At 29.1% G+C, this 20,265-nt stretch overlaps 1 pseudogene across 1 annotated transcript in view; it reads right to left on the reverse strand.

Annotated features, from left to right (window-relative positions):
• Positions 1 to 20,265, reverse strand: part of LOC143234649 (uncharacterized) — a 58,948-nt pseudogene that overhangs the window by 30,762 nt on the left and 7,921 nt on the right. Inside the window, exons 6-17 of the transcript XR_013018744.1 lie at positions 18,824 to 18,910; positions 14,779 to 14,972; positions 14,562 to 14,644; positions 13,850 to 13,913; positions 13,402 to 13,470; positions 12,048 to 12,188; positions 10,213 to 10,324; positions 8,043 to 8,117; positions 7,486 to 7,690; positions 5,235 to 5,322; positions 1,268 to 1,385; positions 396 to 603 (exon numbers count right to left, since the gene is read on the reverse strand). The product of XR_013018744.1 is annotated as an uncharacterized LOC143234649 (transcript). The remainder of the gene's footprint in view (positions 1 to 395; positions 604 to 1,267; positions 1,386 to 5,234; positions 5,323 to 7,485; positions 7,691 to 8,042; positions 8,118 to 10,212; positions 10,325 to 12,047; positions 12,189 to 13,401; positions 13,471 to 13,849; positions 13,914 to 14,561; positions 14,645 to 14,778; positions 14,973 to 18,823; positions 18,911 to 20,265) is intronic.

Consider the following 20,265-nt stretch of genomic DNA (forward strand, 5'->3'; position numbering starts at 1 on the left):
AGCAACTTTATATGTTCCAGGGTGTTTTGTAACCATGTCCAATTCAAAGACAAAAAGTAGTGGGATGTGCAAGTTTGAGGTACAGTAGTAGTCATACAGGTTAGCTACAGGGGTCTCAAGTGACTTTGTTTAATGTTACTTAAAACTACCTGTCCTTTAATAGTGTACATTCATGTACACAAAGTGGCCAATGGTCAGTTAATAAATTTTACACTGTGTATTCTTTTATTTTTTAAGTGCAGTAAAAAACAAGAATAATAAAGTTATGTACACACCACATCACTTACACCTAAGTCAAGGAATTAAAGATTAGAATTAATACATATAAAAATGTTTATTTAAAAATTATGTTACAAAGAACCAGGATACTGATAGGAAGAAATGACAAAACTTACCACCATAACAAGCCCAGTGAAGAGGGGTAAAACTTGCCTTGTCTAACAGCCCGTTGGTCGAGTGAGATTGTAGAAGGGCACCAAGAACTCCCACGTTACCACACGCAGCAGCAAGATGAAATGGTGTTTTTCCGAGGATGTCTCTGTGACCTCCAAAAGCTCCATTTTGAATTAATGCACCCACACAATCTTCATGCCCAGTCACAGCCTTAACAAAGAAAAACAATATTTAGGGTAGAAAAAATAACAAATAAAAGTCTTACTGATAAAAGTTTCACATTTATTTAGAAGGTTTATTAAATTACATTAACAAAATCTGAAAATTAACAGAAAAGTAATTTTAATCTTAACATGAAAATAAATTTGCACTTGGAGCAGTCAACACACCAACTTCGCATATTCATAAGATAAAAAACACTTATAGTGATTCTTTTGAGTACAAAACACTTGTAATATTTACCAAGAACTTTGTAATTTTTTATGAAGATACACAAAGCATCAAATTTACAGTATGGAAAGTTTGATGTTTATTTTGTGGTTACACAGTTGGAAACAGTGATCTAGCCAGTATGAAAATGCATCTTTATTAAGTAAATATCAGGGTATGATATGCAGAGGTCTACTTACTTACTCATGGAAAAAATGAATTTTGTGTAGTTATTAGATCATTAGTTCTTTGAGATATCTACAGATCTATTAACAAAGTAAAAGAAGCATTCTGTTTGTTCATTCAGATGGTAATAGCATTTTATATATTTAACATCTGTAATTTGGGTATGAAATATTTCTACTTCATGTGACACTGACTTTTAAAAATACAGGCAGAGTCTGATATTTCACAATGGAGTATTTATTAGTGTTAACAGTCTTACCCCTCGAAACAGTGCAGTTCTTCTATTTGTATCAACAGCAGTGACAGATGCTCCATGGCTAAGTAACAGCAGTACACACTCTGTGTGTCCATAGAGAACAGCCTGCATCAGTGGTGTTCTATAAAACAAATTCTGTCTGTATGAGTACAAAGCAACCTAAAATAAAAATTTAATATGTATTTCTGTCCTGATTGTTGTCAACAGCAATTCTTGTTATCACAGATTTCTTTCATTCAATAAAGACTCAGCTATGCATATGAATATATAGGAGCTGAAAGTTTCTAAAGACTGGCCACATTATTTCCTCAAACCACAACTAATTTATTCACAGGAATAATTAACTCTGTTCAACCTGATGTCATTTATACAGGTCACATTTGAGTTTGTATCCATTGATTTGACAACAAATAAACAGCATTGTATCACAAACTCAGACATTTCAAACACAGCATAATAACTAATCAATATTTTTAAGCACAAATTAAAATATTTTGATAAATTAACTGCACAATGAAACAAAGAATAAATAAAAAACAAATGACACAGCTATAAATTATGACATTTATGCAATATGCTCATAACCATTGATCTCAAGGCCATGTTCTACACAAGCTATTAGCAATAACAAATGTCAGTTGCTAGCCTCATTTCAAAGACATTTTGCAATAAAACCATTTTTATATTGTTAAAACAACACAAACAGATATTTATGTATAATATATTATTTATGAAAGTACTCTGTATCCATCTCTAGAAACTGTGCAGCTGTTTAGAAAAAGTAGAAGCTTTGAGTACGTACTGAGACAAAGTGCACTGCAAGTTTATTATTTCAAAATACAAACAGAATAATTTTGTGAAAAAAAATGGTAATGCTAAAATAAGTACAAAAACAGCAGTAAAAACCAGCTAAAGAAACAATACAACTAATTTCTTACCTTTATACACAGCATACAAAAACCTCAATACTCTTAGTTTATACAAAGCAGTGCAATCAAGAAGTATTAATTATGTGATAACTAAAGGTTTAGAAATTAGAAAAGAAAGATATGTGGTAAACAGACTGCACAGAAATGAACAATCATACCTTTCAGATGATATACTTTTGATAGCTTTAAAATCTTGGAAATTTTAAAACAGAAATACATTCAGTTCATTTTTACAGTGACACTTTGTGAACTTTAAATGTACAACAAGTTAACACTGCTCACTGAAGATTAAATCCAGCACTACAACTTATTTCCAACAACTTAATTATTTTGCATGAAAACAATTTTCAGTAGATTAATTAATGGTAAGCACTGAGCTAAGATTATATTTTTAGGTATATTTTCTCATGGATTTCTCACAATGCTACAGGAGGGTTTATTTGTGCTATCACTCCCTAATTTAGATAGTGAGCCAAAACTGCTCACCACCAATTCTTGAGCCACCCCTTATCAACAAATAGTGGGATTGACTGTTAAATTATAATGCCCTTACAGGGTTTCGAACCCATAAACTGATAATCGAGCAATATGATTGCCAGGTTAAAATCTTTTAATAAAGTAGATTTATAAGCATAAAATCACAGAATAATACACATAACTGTTACCAAATATTTATACCATGCTGAGGAATGTTAGTAATTTAACTTTTAATTACATACATAAAAATATATAGGGATGAATATACACACACACACACACACACATGTTCAACAGCTTTTCATTTACAAAACTGTTCCAGCTATAGTAGAGAACAATATATATATATATATATATATATATATATATCGTTCTATATAGTAGAACAATATATATATATATATATATATTGTCATTTGCACAACTGTTCTAGCTATAGTAGAGAACAATATATATATATATATATATTGTCATTTGCACAACTGTTCTAGCTATAGTAGAGAACAATATATATATATATATATATTGTCATTTGCACAACTGTTCTAGCTATAGTAGAGAACAATATATATATATATATATATATTTGCACAACTGTTCTAGCTATATAGAGAACAATATATATATATATATATTGTTATTTGCACAACTGTTCTAGCTATAGTAGAGAACAATATATATATATTGTTATTTGCACAATTGTTCTAGCTATAGTAGAGAACAATATATATATTGTTATTTACACAACTGTTCTAGCTATAGTAGAGAACAATATATATATATTGTTATTTGCACAACTGTTCTAGCTATATTAGAGAACAATATATATATATATTGTTATTTGCACAACTGTTCTAGCTATAGTAGAGAACAATATATATATATATATTGTTATTTGCACAACTGTTCTAGCTATAGTAGAGAACAATATATATATATATTGTTATTTGCACAACTGTTCTAGCTATAGTAGAGAACAATATATAATATATATTGTTATTTGCACAACTGTTCTAGCTATAGTAGAGAACAATATATAATATATATTGTTATTTGCACAACTGTTCTAGCTATAGTAGAGAACAATATATATATATATTGTTATTTACACAATTGTTCTAGCTATAGTAGAGAACAATATATATATATATTGTTATTTACACAATTGTTCTAGCTATAGTAGAGAACAATATATATATTGTTATTTACACAATTGTTCTAGCTATAGTAGAGAACAATATATATATTGTTATTTACACAATTGTTCTAGCTATAGTAGAGAACAATATATATATATTGTTATTTACACAATTGTTCTAGCTATAGTAGAGAACAATATATATATATATTGTTATTTACACAATTGTTCTAGCTATAGTAGAGAACAATATATAATATATATTGTTATTTACACAACTGTTTTAGCTATAGTAGAGAACAATATATAATATATATTGTTATTTACACAACTGTTTTAGCTATAGTAGAGAACAATATATATATATATTGTTATTTACACAACTGTTTTAGCTATAGTAGAGAACAATATATATGTATATATTGTTATTTACACAACTGTTCTAGCTATAGTAGAGAACAATATATATGTATATATTGTTATTTACACAATTGTTCTAGCTATAGTAGAGAACAATATATATATATTGTTATTTACACAATTGTTCTAGCTATAGTAGAGAACAATATATATATTGTTATTTACACAATTGTTCTAGCTATAGTAGAGAACAATATATATATTGTTATTTACACAATTGTTCTAGCTATAGTAGAGAACAATATATATATTGTTATTTACACAATTGTTCTAGCTATAGTAGAGAACAATATATATATATTGTTATTTACACAATTGTTCTAGCTATAGTAGAGAACAATATATATATATTGTTATTTACACAATTGTTCTAGCTATAGTAGAGAACAATATATATATATATTGTTATTTACACAACTGTTCTAGCTATAGTAGAGAACAATATATATATTGTTATTTACACAACTGTTCTAGCTATAGTAGAGAACAATATATATATATTGTTATTTACACAATTGTTCTAGCTATAGTAGAGAACAATATATATATATATTGTTATTTACACAATTGTTCTAGCTATAGTAGAGAACAATATATATATTGTTATTTACACAACTGTTCTAGCTATAGTAGAGAACAATATATATACATTGTTATTTACACAATTGTTCTAGCTATAGTAGAGAACAATATATATATATTGTTATTTACACAATTGTTCTAGCTATAGTAAAGTAAAAATAATCTGTCAATTAATAAACTATTTATCACTGTCAAATTCTCATTACCAGTAACAACATGAAAAATTATTTTTAGAAACTGCAAGTACTACTATGAATAGATAAATATATCACTAAACATGCAGAAATGTCTTAGGTAATCCTTACAAAGGTTACATGATTCATTCTTGTTACACGTGGTATTCATTCAGGTATTAGAAAAAACTTTCAGTGCTATTCTCTTACGCATTACTTTAGGAACAGATGTTGGCTAATAAAGTACAAACCTCGCATATCTGTCAACAGCATCAACCACTTCACAAGAGTTGTTGTGTTCAAGGAGAAGCCGTAGACATTCCTTCTGTCCTTGTGATGCTAAAAATAACAAGCATCAGGTTTGATTATCCAACTCATGCAGGATACATGAATTTCATATCATTTAGTATAATCTAGTACTTTTTTCTCTTTGTATCTTACATAAACATTTTTAACTTGAATTATATGAGTAAACTTTTCTGTTAGTGTATCAGAAAATTAAAGGGTTCTAACAATGATCAGAGAAATTTCTGTTATACAAATACTGTTATTTATATACAAATGTATGAGAAATATTTATCCAAAACAGAAAGTGACTATAATGAAAATAGTTCGCAGTTACGTCGTCACATAGTTACCACAAAATAGTTCGCATTACGTCGTCACATAGTTACCACAAAATAGTTCGCATTACGTCATCACATAGTTACCACAAAATAGTTCGCATTACGTCGTCACATAGTTACCACAAAATAGTTCGCATTACGTCGTCACATAGTTACCACAAAATAGTTCGCATTACGTCGTCACATAGTTACCACAAAATAGTTCACAGTACGTCTTCATATAGTTACCACAAAATAGTTCACAGTACGTCTTCATATAGTTACCACAAAATAGTTCACATTACGTCTTCATATAGTTACCACAAAATAGTTCACATTACGTCGTCACATAGTTACCACAAAATAGTTCACATTATGTTGTCATATAGTTACCACAAAATAGTTCACATTATGTTGTCATATAGTTACCACAAAATAGTTCACATTATGTTGTCATATAGTTACCACAAAATAGTTCACATTATGTTGTCATATAGTTACCACAAAATAGTTCACATTATGTTGTCATATAGTTACCACAAATAGTTCACATTATGTTGTCATATAGTTATCACAATTACTGTGTTTGTTACAACAACTTTGGGAAAATTAAAAATAAAATTAATTCTGTTTCTTTTATATTTAATATTACTGTTTCTGAATTTTTAAGTGAAAAGATTTTGAAAGATCAGCAGATTTCAAAGTTAATGTCATTTAATTCAATGTTTTAAATGTAAGTAATTATGGAAGGATAACAGAATATGTTTGAAGAGCTAATGTTAGTAAGAAGCTTGAGGTTGTATTTTGTGTCAACATAATTTATTGTTGTTGCACGTAAAGAAGTGAGAAGAGTTTACTTATTAAATTGGATCACACAGACAAAACACAGATTAGCAACTCCATAGCAACAGACACTAGTTGACACCATGCAAATTAAGTGTTACAGTGCAATATATATATATATATATATATATCTTTACACTTCTATTCAACACACAAATAATAAATGTTTTGGTATCCCAATAAACATCTCATTTTCCTAAAAGGGAGGTAAAAGTTACATGGAGAGGTCAGCTGTTTCAACCACTCGCACTACTGTACACTAGACAAAAATGTTTTCAAGAGATGCTTAATGTTGCAATCTGTACTGTTGTGATATCAGTAAAATGTGCACATGCTATGAATCATGAGAAGAATTATGCATCCCTGCTGGCTACAACACAGCATGACATATACTCTTCAAAAGGAAGAGATACAAATATTTGTGACTCTTAACTTTGGTTAGATTTATACTTGAAACAGAACACTTTTGGAGACCCTACAGATGTACATCTAGTATTACTACAAGTTTCAATACATCTCCATATCTGGTATGAACAAAAAAATCAAACATGTTCAAAACTTACTTTAAAGCACAAAACAAAACATATCTTAAATCATTCTATGTCACCTGCTTCATTGTAGCTTTTATTTACAATACCTATCAAACTTTAAATATACTTATTGCACAACCATGGCAAATGTTTATAATTTAGTTTTTATATTATACTTGTGCAATATTATAAATAACCAACAAAAAGGCAATATTTTAATATATAAAATGTTTTATTATATTATGTTTTCAGCAGAGTATTGTCTATTTCATCTTCAGTTTAAAAGGATTCCTTGTTTAAAAAAGAGATGCAATGTTGTTTGTAATTAAAACCATTACAAAATTATTTGATTTCCTGCAGTTGAGAGTAAACCTCTTTAAACCTACTTGGCATGATTTTAACAACAATTACCAAAAATACCAGTTTATCACTCACTGACAGTTTCATTTAGTATATCTTAAGGAAAACTGACATTTTGTCTGGAGCTGTCAGTATGAGAGTTGAATAGATAAGGTTTAAGCTACCTGCTGAATGAACAGGTGTACGGCCCGTGACTTGATCATGGACAAAAACACTTGCTCCTGCTGACAAAAGAACTCTAACACAATCAAAGTGCCCTTGAAAAGCAGCTAAGTCCAGTGCTGTACGACCCCAGGTATCTACCACATCTATTAGCTCCAGGAAATTATTTGTCAACAGATTAAGGCAAGATGGATGCCCATTATATGCCTATATTAAAATCAAATGCTTGATGTTAGTAATTACTAAATATATTCATATATTGCTGTACAATTGGCACACTGCTTTTAAGGCACCAGTGACTTCAGTTTTATGGCTAGAAATATGGTTCAAATGTCTTTAATCTCAAATAAATTACTCTAAAAATATTCATCAAAATAATTTACTCTGTAAAGTTTTGTGTCAATAATAATAAAAATATGCATGTCAAAATCACACACATAGCAAGTCACAGGTCACTAGATGGAGTAAATGACTCACAAAAAAAGCAATACATTTTGTGACTGGAAACAAAACCAAAAGTTAATAAACAATACAACGTCCAAACTGATATACCACTTACCGCCAGATGTAATGGAGTGGCACTGACAGGATCTAACTTGCTGCCAATTTTTGGATGTGTACCCGTTTCAAGAAGCTTATTAAAAGTAACAAAATATATCAAAGAACTGTATGGCTTTAATACTTACTTCTAAAGATTTATGTTTAATGTTGTTTGACCTCAACAAAAAAGGAAGAGAAAATTCACACACACATATATATAATTTTTATACTGAAGTAACCCTTGTACTACAGTTATGTATACAAACTATATATACCCTAAAGAGTTTGGAGAAATCACATTTTCACAAAAATTACATTATCAAAACATACCCTTCCACCTGATACAATCTGCTTTAACACTACATCATCAGCTGGGTGCTTGTCATGACCCTTCACATATTCAACATTTAATCAAACAATTTTATTATTAATGTATGTAAGAAAATTTGGCATAAGAATGGATGGAAACTAGATTCAAAGAACACAAAAAAACACCTTCACATGTTTTTCAACACTGCAAATTAAATAAACATAACATAACCACAGAAAACACCCAGATATTAAGTAAGGAAACAAATATAAACAAACACAAATCAAAGAAGCCCTACTTATACAGCAACTAAAACCAAAATTAAACCATAGAACGTAGTTTATAATTTAATTTTTTTACAGTAAAATTCTAACTTCTTAAATTCAAAACAAAATATTTAAATATATTTCAATGTTCACTCTGTGGTGTCACATGACGTGTCTGCTCTTCAACTTGTCCAATGTAGATTTTCTTTCTATTCAACTAATTACAAACACATTAATTACTGAAAAGCCAGAATATGAACTCAGAGTTTACACATTTCTTGCTATACTGACATATAATTAAAAATATCAAACTCATACAACATGCTCCTCTTACAGTTAACTCTCCATTTGGTGTTCACAAGTACAAACACTGTGCTACTGAAACTACTTACAGTACAATTAGAAAGCCACTTAAATCATAACAGTTTGAGGTCATTCCATTCTTGTACCTAATATACTTTTTGTGTTTTTAGATGTGTATTTCAAAGGAACATTTGTGGACAACCAATACAGTTATAAAGAATTAGGGTTAGAGTGCCTCACTGGCAAAAAAAAAGGCTTAAGTACAGATATAAATAATAAATTTATTGTTTATTTATTTTGTATATGTTATTATTATTATTATTATTATTATTATTATTATACACATTTAACAAAAGTTACTAAAACAGAAATATCAGAAACTTATCAGGTTAGATTAGAAAACATTTAAAAGGAAAAAATAAAAATCAAGATTCACATTGTTCAATGAGACACCCACACATAGACATGACTGTAACTTATGCATTTACATTATACTGATATGATGGTTTAACAACAGCTGTATACCAATAAAACAGCATGAAAACAGAATAGCAAGTTAGAATAAACAAGTTTAAATATGGTTACAATAATTCATTCTAAATAGCAAAGCAAAACTGAATTTAATTTGTATTTTTGGTAATATTGCTACAGTAAGTGTTAGTGAATAAAAAGATAAAATATACAGTTTTACTTAGGATGCTCTAGAAGTTATGTTAATTATACATTGAAAATGTAACATGAAAAGTAGTATTTTTATTCTTAACATGAAGACCACCTTGTGCTCAGCAAGGTCTTTACATACTGACATCATGACTATAAATTAATAACATGTTTATACTAAACTCTCTAACATCCTTCACATACTCTAGGATGGTTTCAGTACAGCTGTTAACTAGTAAAACTACACATGTGAAAAGCATGGTAATAGATTCATCAAAAACACACAGAAAAATACGTCACTAACATTTCTGAATTTTGTGTGCAAAACTTGCCAATTTTTTTTTAAATTTAATAATTTCTAAATTACAGTAAATATATTACTAAGTATAACTTCACAGAAATGGAGTTAACCTAACCTTGTATACACTATTTTTAAGCTATTTTTGCTATAAGTTCTACATAAGTATAGAGTTGTATGAAGTAAGTTTCCCAATGTAATGTACATTAGTTTCTTTTAATTTCAGACAACCAATCATTCACTATACTTTAAAATGTACAGTCAGGTTCAACAACAATTATGTGCAAAACTCAGTCAATGATAACATTAAATATACAAATATATATTTAACTGTGATTGAAAGCATACTTACAGTCTGTAAGACAGCACACTGACCACAAGCTGTGGCATAATGGACAGCAGTAAACCCCCGATTATCTCTGAGACTAGCATTTGCACCATGATTCAAAAGACAGGAGACACAGCTGAAGAAAAAAACCATCTTGCAATAAAACAAGGGGAAAATATGACCAAATATAAAGTTTGTAACAAATGTAATTGATATGAATTACTTAATATAACACACTGAATGTTATATAGTTATTTTTAATATTTTAAGATGCTTTCCTTGGTTGATTCTATTTGTTTACATATAGTAATCATTTTATTTACCCTGATAATTAAGTACCTCATATTAAGTGATTTGTTAATACACAACTCACCAAGTCATATGACAACCACAGCCTGTACAAAGTTGTGGTGGAACAGAACAAGTTCACATTTTTTCAGTATTTCATAGGTGGTATGATGCCTTGAAATGTTCACCACTTTTGAGAAAAGTATGTAACAACCCTTTCTGACACAAAATATTCATACGTAGCAACCCTTTCTGACACAAAATATTCATACAATTATACCTCCCACACAAATGTCATATATCTCAAGCAATCAGAGAATAAGACAAGAATAAAACACAAGACAACACAACGGTCAAGTCACTGGACACAGTGTCTCTGTGAATTTTTGTGTGTCTGGACATTTGATAAAGGTGCTGCAAAGAACATTTTTTCATACATTAGATGGAAAGTCAGCATGAATGAGTAGAAAGCTTCAGACATTACAAACTTATGACAAGAGCATTTTTTGCAATGGAAACTGCACAGCACAGCTATAGTGAGATGCAATGTCATCATATGGAGAATTAACACATGTAACAACATGGATCATAATGATGTAATTTAACTTTAAAATTATTTGAATGTAACAATCCTAAATCTCTGGATCACATTAAAGTATATAACAGAAGTATAATAGTGAAAACTTACACATTTTTATTCAGAAGATTAGTAAAGCAAGCTGTTTAATAGTTAATTTTAACATCCTAGTACACTTTAATGAATTTTTCTTAATGTACTGTCATCAAGCCAATCATCACAATAATACTGTATTAAAAAGATCTTATCTAAATACACTATACATTTATAAAGTATACAGTTTTGCCAATACTGATTGTAAAGAATTTAATTAAGTACTGTTTATCAATCATTGTCTCTTAAACACAAAAATTATGTTAATTAACATGTTTAAAAAAATTAAAATAGGATAAAAAGTAACAGAAAAAAGATATTTTCAGCCTTAAAATTAAGCAGGTATTTTTTTTTGTTCTATCAAGACTAGTGAAACCTTTACACATTTGAACTGAAGGAACACTGTACCTTCTTCAGTAACTCTGAATAAATAAATAGTACATGAATTATGCCAAACTGTTATAGCTACACTACAAATTCAAGTATTTGTACTATCAGTTACAATGATAAATAAATAACAAAGGATATTACATTAATTAAACAACACAAGAATGTTATTTACATTGAGTTTAATAAATTACAAAAATACATACATCCTTTATTTTAAACTGGAAAATACTTGAAACTACCTTGTTACTTTATATTTATTTCCAATTTGGAAATTATAGGTAATAGAATTTCCTATATTTACAATAGATAGTACTTTACTAGTTGGGTACACATAACAATGGTATCTGTGATACTGCCAATGTTTCCACTGCATTACAAAATATGGTTTATTATGTCTAATAATGTGAAATGTGATACAAGTTTTACAAAAAAACAAAAAGTATGAGAAAGAAAATCAAACCTTTACATCTGAGCAAGAAAACCAATCACATTTTACTGCTTGTCAACTCACCGGCCTTCAACATCAGCAGCAGCAGCATAATGTAGAGATGTGCATCCTTCTAGATCTTGTTGGTTGACAGCGGTGCCAGCTTCGAGCAGAAACGCAAGACATGAATAATGTGTCTGACTTGCTGCATAGTGGACAGGAAGCCTGAGGAAGAAGAGATTAAAACAACTCATTATATTTCTACGGTAAAGAAGTCTCTTCAGAAGACTTTTTCTTTCTTCAAAGGTTTGTATAAAACTTATTTCAACATGCATTTTGGAACCGTTAAACATGAAATAATTTTATTATAATCCAGATACAAATTACAAAATAAAAAATTACATAATAAGATATACATTATGACATTTTCTTTAGCTGTGGTTATAAAATATAAGAACTAGAATGGTGTACAAACTTGTTCAAAATTCTCTTTAAAATTTTATTTCAATCGTAAAATTCTTACATATAATAAACTGTTGTTTGCTTATTAATAAACACATAGATACACAAAGGGCTATCTGTACTCTGCCCATGATGGGTATCCAAAACAGGTTTATAGTGGTCCAAGCCTGCAGACATGCCACTGTGCCACAAGAGGACATTTAGTTAAAAAAAAAAAAAAAGTCACAATCTCTGCTAAGAAAATTTTAACTTACCCAGACTTATCTAACACACTGATCACTTTTAGATTAGATAAAAATAGGTCTTGTAAAACTCATTACAAAATCATATGGAGTAAAAGCTACAGTCAAGAAATTTTGATCTTTGGTAGAAAGAAATTAAACAAAAAGCTTATACAAATATTCGGTCACTAATAATTACTTCAGAAAAAAAAAGTGTTAAAGTTTCTTACACTTCTATCATAACAGTATTAAGGAAAGTAATTTGTTTTTTTGCATTCAACACTTTTTAAATGAATACTCAGTCTTCTAAACTTGTGAGCCTAAAATCTGTTTGATGTACATATTTAATTGTAAAGTGTCTTTTAATGCAATCTTAAAACACCATATTGATGTGTGTGAGCCCTTGTTATCAAATACAATTCAAAATTTTGTTACAACAAAACATACCACATGTGGAATACAATGACAGATTAATTGTTTTTTCTTGTATTTGAAAGGACTCACTCACATATACTGATATACAAAAATTAGATGTTAAGTTTTTTTTATTTGACATGTACATATATAATTGTATAAAATATTTATGTTGGTTTTCTACTGCTTATGAAAATCTTTAACCTTAAAATGTCAAATAATGTTTAAATTCTATAACTTAATATAAATACAATAATTACTTTACAAAAGTGAATAAAATTAGAAACTAACCAATCATTTTTAGAAATTACAAAATATTGTACTCTACATAAAAAAATTACCTGTTTAATCTATCACAGATATTGTACTCTGCACCATGGTGAATGAACAGATCCAAACATTCAAAATTCCTGAAAATGTAGACCAATCAATGACTGAGTGGCAAAGTTTCTTTATTTTGAAGAATAAGTGTCATCAATCTTATTTTAAGCAACACAGTAAAAGTCACATTTAATAATATTTATTGAAATATTTAGCTTTAAAATTTTAAATAATGTTTAAAAGCTTCAAGTGATAATATATGAAATGATTATGAAAAACCATCAACCTTATATTGTAACATGTTTAACAGACTATATGTATGAATAAGTAAACTGGACAGTTATATTAACAGATTAATTAATGTCATTACTATTTTCACATAATTAATACTAATTTTACAAAGTCACCAGTAACTTCAATTTTGAAACTGTGAAAACATATCTATACTTGATATAAAAAACAAAATACCCTCCAAATGCTGCTAAATGTACTATGTTTCGTCCATTGTCATCTTTGGCAGCAAAATCAACCCCTGAAAAGAAATTTAAGCTCTATATATGCATAATGATAGAAATATAACAACACTATGCCTAAACCCTTTCCCGACATGTGACATGTACTGTGTAGTTCCAGAAATTAATTATTTACTAACTTAATCTAAGCAAAAGAAAAGATTTTCATACATGACAAAAGACTTGTTTCAAAAACAAGCATAACTGTTTCAACTATACTGATAAAATCTAATTCAAAAATGAATTAAATAACCTGTAACTGTACATAAATACATAGTAACAAACACAACCTATTATGAACATCAAGGGTGGATGTAAAAATGTAAGAGGTCAAACACTATCAATATTATAAAAAGAAAATTACACATTTAACAGGTTGAAAATAATACAATCTAGATTTGATATTTATATGTAACTTTACAGAAAAATCCTTCTCATATGCATTACAGCATATTGTCTGAGTGTAATTTTCAATGACGGAAATTTGTAATATAGAGTTCCCTTCCATCTTGGTGCAAGAAATATTGTATGTTTTACAATTTGTAATTTCAAATTGGATAAAAAAAACAATCTATATTTAGATTTAATGCAACAAAGAAATACACCAATTAAAATGTAAGCAGCTGATATATTAAGAACATCCTTTGTGGTCTCAGCCCAAAACATACCTGCATCAATTAGTTTACTGCAACAGTTCAAGAAGCCACGTAAAGCAGCCAGATGTAAAGGGGTCATTCCTCCAACACCTCTCCTATAAAAGTTCACAAACATAGACAAGTAATATACTGATAAATCAAACAGCAAATAAATATGATACATATTAATGCTATCACATCATGAATGTGGGGAAAAAAACTGTAAAAAAATCAAAGAACATAAACTAACTTGGTAGCATCTGCTCCGAGAGAAAGAAGAAAACCAACTAGTAGCTCGTGACCGTAGCGAGAAGCTATGTGCAGAGGGGAGCACCCAACTTTGTCCACAGTGTCTACAATAGCACCATGATCCAGAAGTGTTTGAGCACGGGTAAACCTTCCATGAATGGCCGACATGTGGAGAGGGGTCCGACCATCTTGAGCCTTAGGAAAAAACAAATTTCACATGTCACATAAGAAAACAATACTTCTTTGTAATTTAAAACCACAAATATTTATTATGAGCAGTCACTATTTAAAACATCACATTAAATTTAAAATATAAAATAAACAATACAATTCTTAAATGGCACATTTCATATAGTTTAAACAACTAATAAATATTTATCAAATACATGTTATATACAACTAATACTGACTTCAATGTTGTTAATTAGCCTTGTAACAAATTATTAATATTTAGTTAAAAAATAAAGTACATTGTTTGTACTTTAAATTAAATGCAAAGCTACACAATAAATTATCTGTGCTGTATCCACTGATGGTATAAAAACCTGGTCATTAATATTACAAACCTTCACTTACCATTAACCCACTTGGGAACAAATAACATGTAATTATTCTAATTAACACAACGTTTTTCAGTGCAACAATAAGCCTAACCCAGTAAAAATTCTCTCCACATCACTGATATTTAAATTCACAATTAATACTGTATTAGTGTACAACAAAAGTTAGTACAATGTCAATAATTTATTTAATCTTACCATATTAAAAGGTTTCCATTTACAGTATTATTTATTATGAATCAAAATATCTCTTATCCATTCAGAAATTTTTTTTCTTACATTCCAAGTCTAATTCAGTGTATGTATCACTGAAGTATTCAACTGATATTTGTTAACTCTTTCAACACAGGCTTGGTCAGTTTGACTGACCACATAAATTATTTGTACTCATTTAAAGCCTGTAGATTTAATACTTGTATGTTTCAATACAGTGTGTGTTACCTTCACACTCCAAACATCTATTTTCAGTAACACTTTATATTTTGTTATTTTCTTTACCCTAACTCTATGCAGGGTTATTAAATTTGACTGACATCAACCCCCTCCCAAAAAACAACAACAATGCTGAAATAAATATAAAACCCTCTTTTGTCTTTCTAGAATGACTTAACATGTGAAACTATAATCAGTGATGTCGAGAAACCCACTTGTTGAGAATTTTATATGCAAAAACGGCTCGTTTGGGTTGAGAAAATATTTTTTTTACATAGAAGAGCGAACAACATTTCGACCTTCTTTGGTCATCGATCAGGTTCACAAGAAAGAGGTAACTGACGGAAGCTGACCACATGTTTGAAAGGGTTTGTGTAACTGTGTGTCGAAATGTAGAGGCGGTATTAGATGTTTGAATATATAATTTTATTTATTTTATTATATTAATATAGGTATAAAGGCATTCCTTTATATTGGTTTATTTTGGGTTTAAGTTATTCTATAAGTAAGGCTTCTTTAATTTTGCATTTGTTTATGTTTGTTTCTTTATTTAGTATTTGAGTGTTTTCTATGGTTATGTTGTGTTTATTTGACTTGCAGTGTTGAAAACATGTGAAGGTGACTTTTATGTTCTTTGAATCTGGTTTCCATTTTCTACTTGTTTCTCAATATAGAAGTCATCGTGGCAGTTATCACATTGTATTTTATAAATAATGTTGGTGTGGTGTTTGTCAGTGTAGTTTTTACATAGTATAGACCTCAGTTTTGTGCCTGGTTTTTGAATAAATTTGGTATTAACTGGAATGTCATATTTTGTTACTAATTTTTGCCAAATGTTGGTTATTTGTTTTTTGGTTATAGTCCATACTGGACTATACATTCCTTGGTACTCAGCACATGCAACAATACAAAAAACTCAACATACTAAGAAATCAAATAAATACAGCCATAAAACTATGCTCACCAGATAAAATTAACGATGAATTAGACAAAATAAAACAATACTTCATCAACATCAATAAGTTTCCTCCACAAACCGTAGAAAACATTATAAGCACACCTACACAGAAAGCAAAATCAACCAACTAAAGTAAATACAGCTCACGAATCAAAAAACCACGAAACCATATACTGCTGTATACCATATATTCCTGACACCAGCAAACAAATAACCAACATTTGGCAAAAATTAGTAACAAAATATGACATTCCAGTTAATACCAAATTTATTCAAAACCCGCACAAAACTGAGGTCTATACTATGTAAAACTACACTGACAAACACAACACCAACATTATTTATAAAATACAATGTGATAACTGCCACGACTTCTATATTGGAGAAACAAGTAGAAAAATGGAAACCAGATTCAAAGAACATAAAAGTCACCTTCACACGTTTTCGAACACTGCAAGTCAAATAAACACAACATAACCATAGAAAACACTCAAATACTAAATAAAGAAACAAACATAAACAAACGCAAAATTAAAGAAGCCTTACTTATACAACAACTTAAACCCAAAATAAACCAATATAAAGGAATGCCTTTATACCTATATTAATATAATAAAATAAATAAAATTATACATTCAAACATCTAATACCGCCCTCTACATTTCGACACACAGTTACACAACCCCTTTCAAACATGTGGTCAGCTTCCGGTCAGTTACCTCTTTCTTTGTGAACCTGACAATGACCAAAGAAGGTCGAAATGTTGTTCGCTCTTCTATGTAAAAAAATATTTTCTCAACCCAAACGAGCCGTTTTTGCATATATGTGAAACTATATTTGTTACAAATTCATTCAAGCTAATTTAGCCTTCCCACAGGAAACATGAATGTACTCTGAGTGAAACTAATGATGACCTGTTCAGAACACAACATAATACAATCCATCATTTTACAGATGAAAAGCTTGACTTTCTATTGGTTATAGGTAACATGCAATCAAACATAGGAGAGAGCTATTAATAAATCAAACATAGGAGAGAGCTATTAATAAATCAAACATAGGAGAGAGCTATTAATAAATCAAACATAGGAGAGAGCTATTAATAAATCAAACATAGGAGAGAGCTATTAATAAATCAAACATAGGAGAGAGCTATTAATAAATCAAACATAGGAGAGAGCTATTAATAAATCAAACATAGGAGAGAGCTATTAATAAATCAAACATAGGAGAGAGCTATTAATAAATCCTGAAAGAGAGGATGTGACATGTGGGTGTGGCAAGAGGAGTCTGATTTTTTATTTAATTAAAATTAAAACTATGGTTTGACTGAGCAATGATTACTTTATAGTGAGTGATTTTCATAGCTACTGGAGGGGCACTAAACAGAATAGAAAAGATATGTAGAAAAAACATGTTTCATCAAGAAAATTCAGGATTTCTTAAACATTGTCTAATAGAGTTAAGAACTGAAAACTTGTATACTGTTAAAATATGGATTATTAGATAAGATTTGATGCTATACTAATTGGTATAACAAACAAACAAAAAGTAGCTTTAACAAAATTTTGAATGTAAGACACAAAACCTTATGTCACGTGCAGTAAAGAACACCCATAGACTAAAAACTAGTACATTTTACACTTCTTTTCTAGAAATAAAAAAGAAAATACAGAAAATATAATGTGGTTTTTGAGATGGTAACTACATTTATAACTTCAATTAGTCTTACCTGTTCTAACAACAATTTATTATTGTTCAATCTTTTGTTATTCTGTTCATCCAATGTTTAATTTTTAATTATAAATTTCTATTAGGAGAATTTTAACCTTTGGTAGAAAGTACAAATACCATAAGTAAGTGATTTACACTACAAGCTTCTCATGAACATGAAGAAAGACTGTCAGAATGATGTACATAGTCAGAATTATGTCTTTTACTTATAAAGATTTATCATCTTAAATCTTATAATCATTCACATAACACACAGTTAAGATGGATATCCTCTTTGTTTGGGTGAAATTAGATATCCACAATTAATGAGTGTTCATTTTAACCACTGCCCAACTAAAGAAGAGAAAAGAAAATACACTTACTTGAGCATTGACATTGGCACCTTCTCTGATGAGAACTTCTAAACATCCACCACCATGTGTAGAAGCTGCAGAATAGTGTAGAGGTGTCTAAAATCAAAATTCTACATTTTAAAAATGTGGATCTGAATGTGCAGATTGTAATAAAGCTTCAAGTCCAAACAATGTATGCCTTAAAACTCTGAACCCAAATAGTATTCACAAATAACAATACCCTATTCTTCTAATAAAGCATCATTTTATATTCATAAACTATTTTCTTACATGTCTTATTTTTGTGCAAATCAAACATAAACAGTTTTAGTAATTATTAATATTACTATGCCCTAAAAAGTACACTACTTCTTATAACTCTTCAATTATGTATTAAAATCTTATTTCTTTAGTAATAAAAATGGCTAACTTTTCATGTCATTACAATTTGAATTCATTTCAAATATTTAATTGGTTCTAACTAGACAATTTTTACACTTAATTTTTAAATTCGTCACTCTGAAATCAATTTTAAAAATTTAATAAAAAATAGTGCTCAGACTACTTGAACACTATGAAAAGTTAATTTTGTTTTTTTGATAAATAAAAAATGAAAGCTTTCTTTTTGTTGTGTCAAGGTGTCTGAACCATAAAACACTGCCTTTAATTTTGTCTTTCCGTTTATTAATTAAATTTCAGAATCACTGATTAGCTTGATATCTTGGATTATGTTTCTAAGCTTTCTGTTTGCCCAAATGTAACTTTATTCACTCCACTGCCCTTGAAAACCTTAAACCAAGACTGGTGAAGCAGTATCTCAGAGTTAAATAATGTCAACCGTTCCTATCTTAACAATGATGCTGCACATTAAGATAGGCTCAGGTTCAACACCAAAAATATGATTTGTTTAAACATTTACAGAGAACCTGGAGTTGTTGTATCATACATTTTTTTATTAAAGTAAGTAAGACTTTAGCATCATTAGTCTGGTATACAATGATCTAGGGCTGTAATTATAAAATATTTAAAACTCTATGTATTATAAAAGTAAATTTGTTTTATAAGTTCTATAAAAATGACTTAAGAAATATTTATCCCAATTTCATCTCTCAGTTTAGTAAAACCTGAGCTTGAAATGTTAAACATCTGAATACACATAACAATCTTAACCATTAAACAGCAGCCATCATCGACTGATTATGCTACCTACATTCCAACTGGTTAAAGGTTAATAATGAAACTTTTTATAAACATATCGTCCAGATTCCCAAAGGTTAAGAACATATATTCCATTATATCTAAGTAGTTTCTTTCACTACTTACAAACAGATTATTTCTAATATCTTATAGATATTATAAATACACATGCAAGGAATGTATGCTTAATTAGATATTCTGACAGCCAGGTTGATGTTTGGTTTATTTCTAAGCAGACAGCCTACTGTTATTACAAGTTATAATAATTTAACACA

This window comes from Tachypleus tridentatus, chromosome 12 (assembly GCF_004210375.1).
Source record: "Tachypleus tridentatus isolate NWPU-2018 chromosome 12, ASM421037v1, whole genome shotgun sequence".
Lineage (NCBI taxonomy): Eukaryota > Metazoa > Arthropoda > Merostomata > Xiphosura > Limulidae > Tachypleus > Tachypleus tridentatus.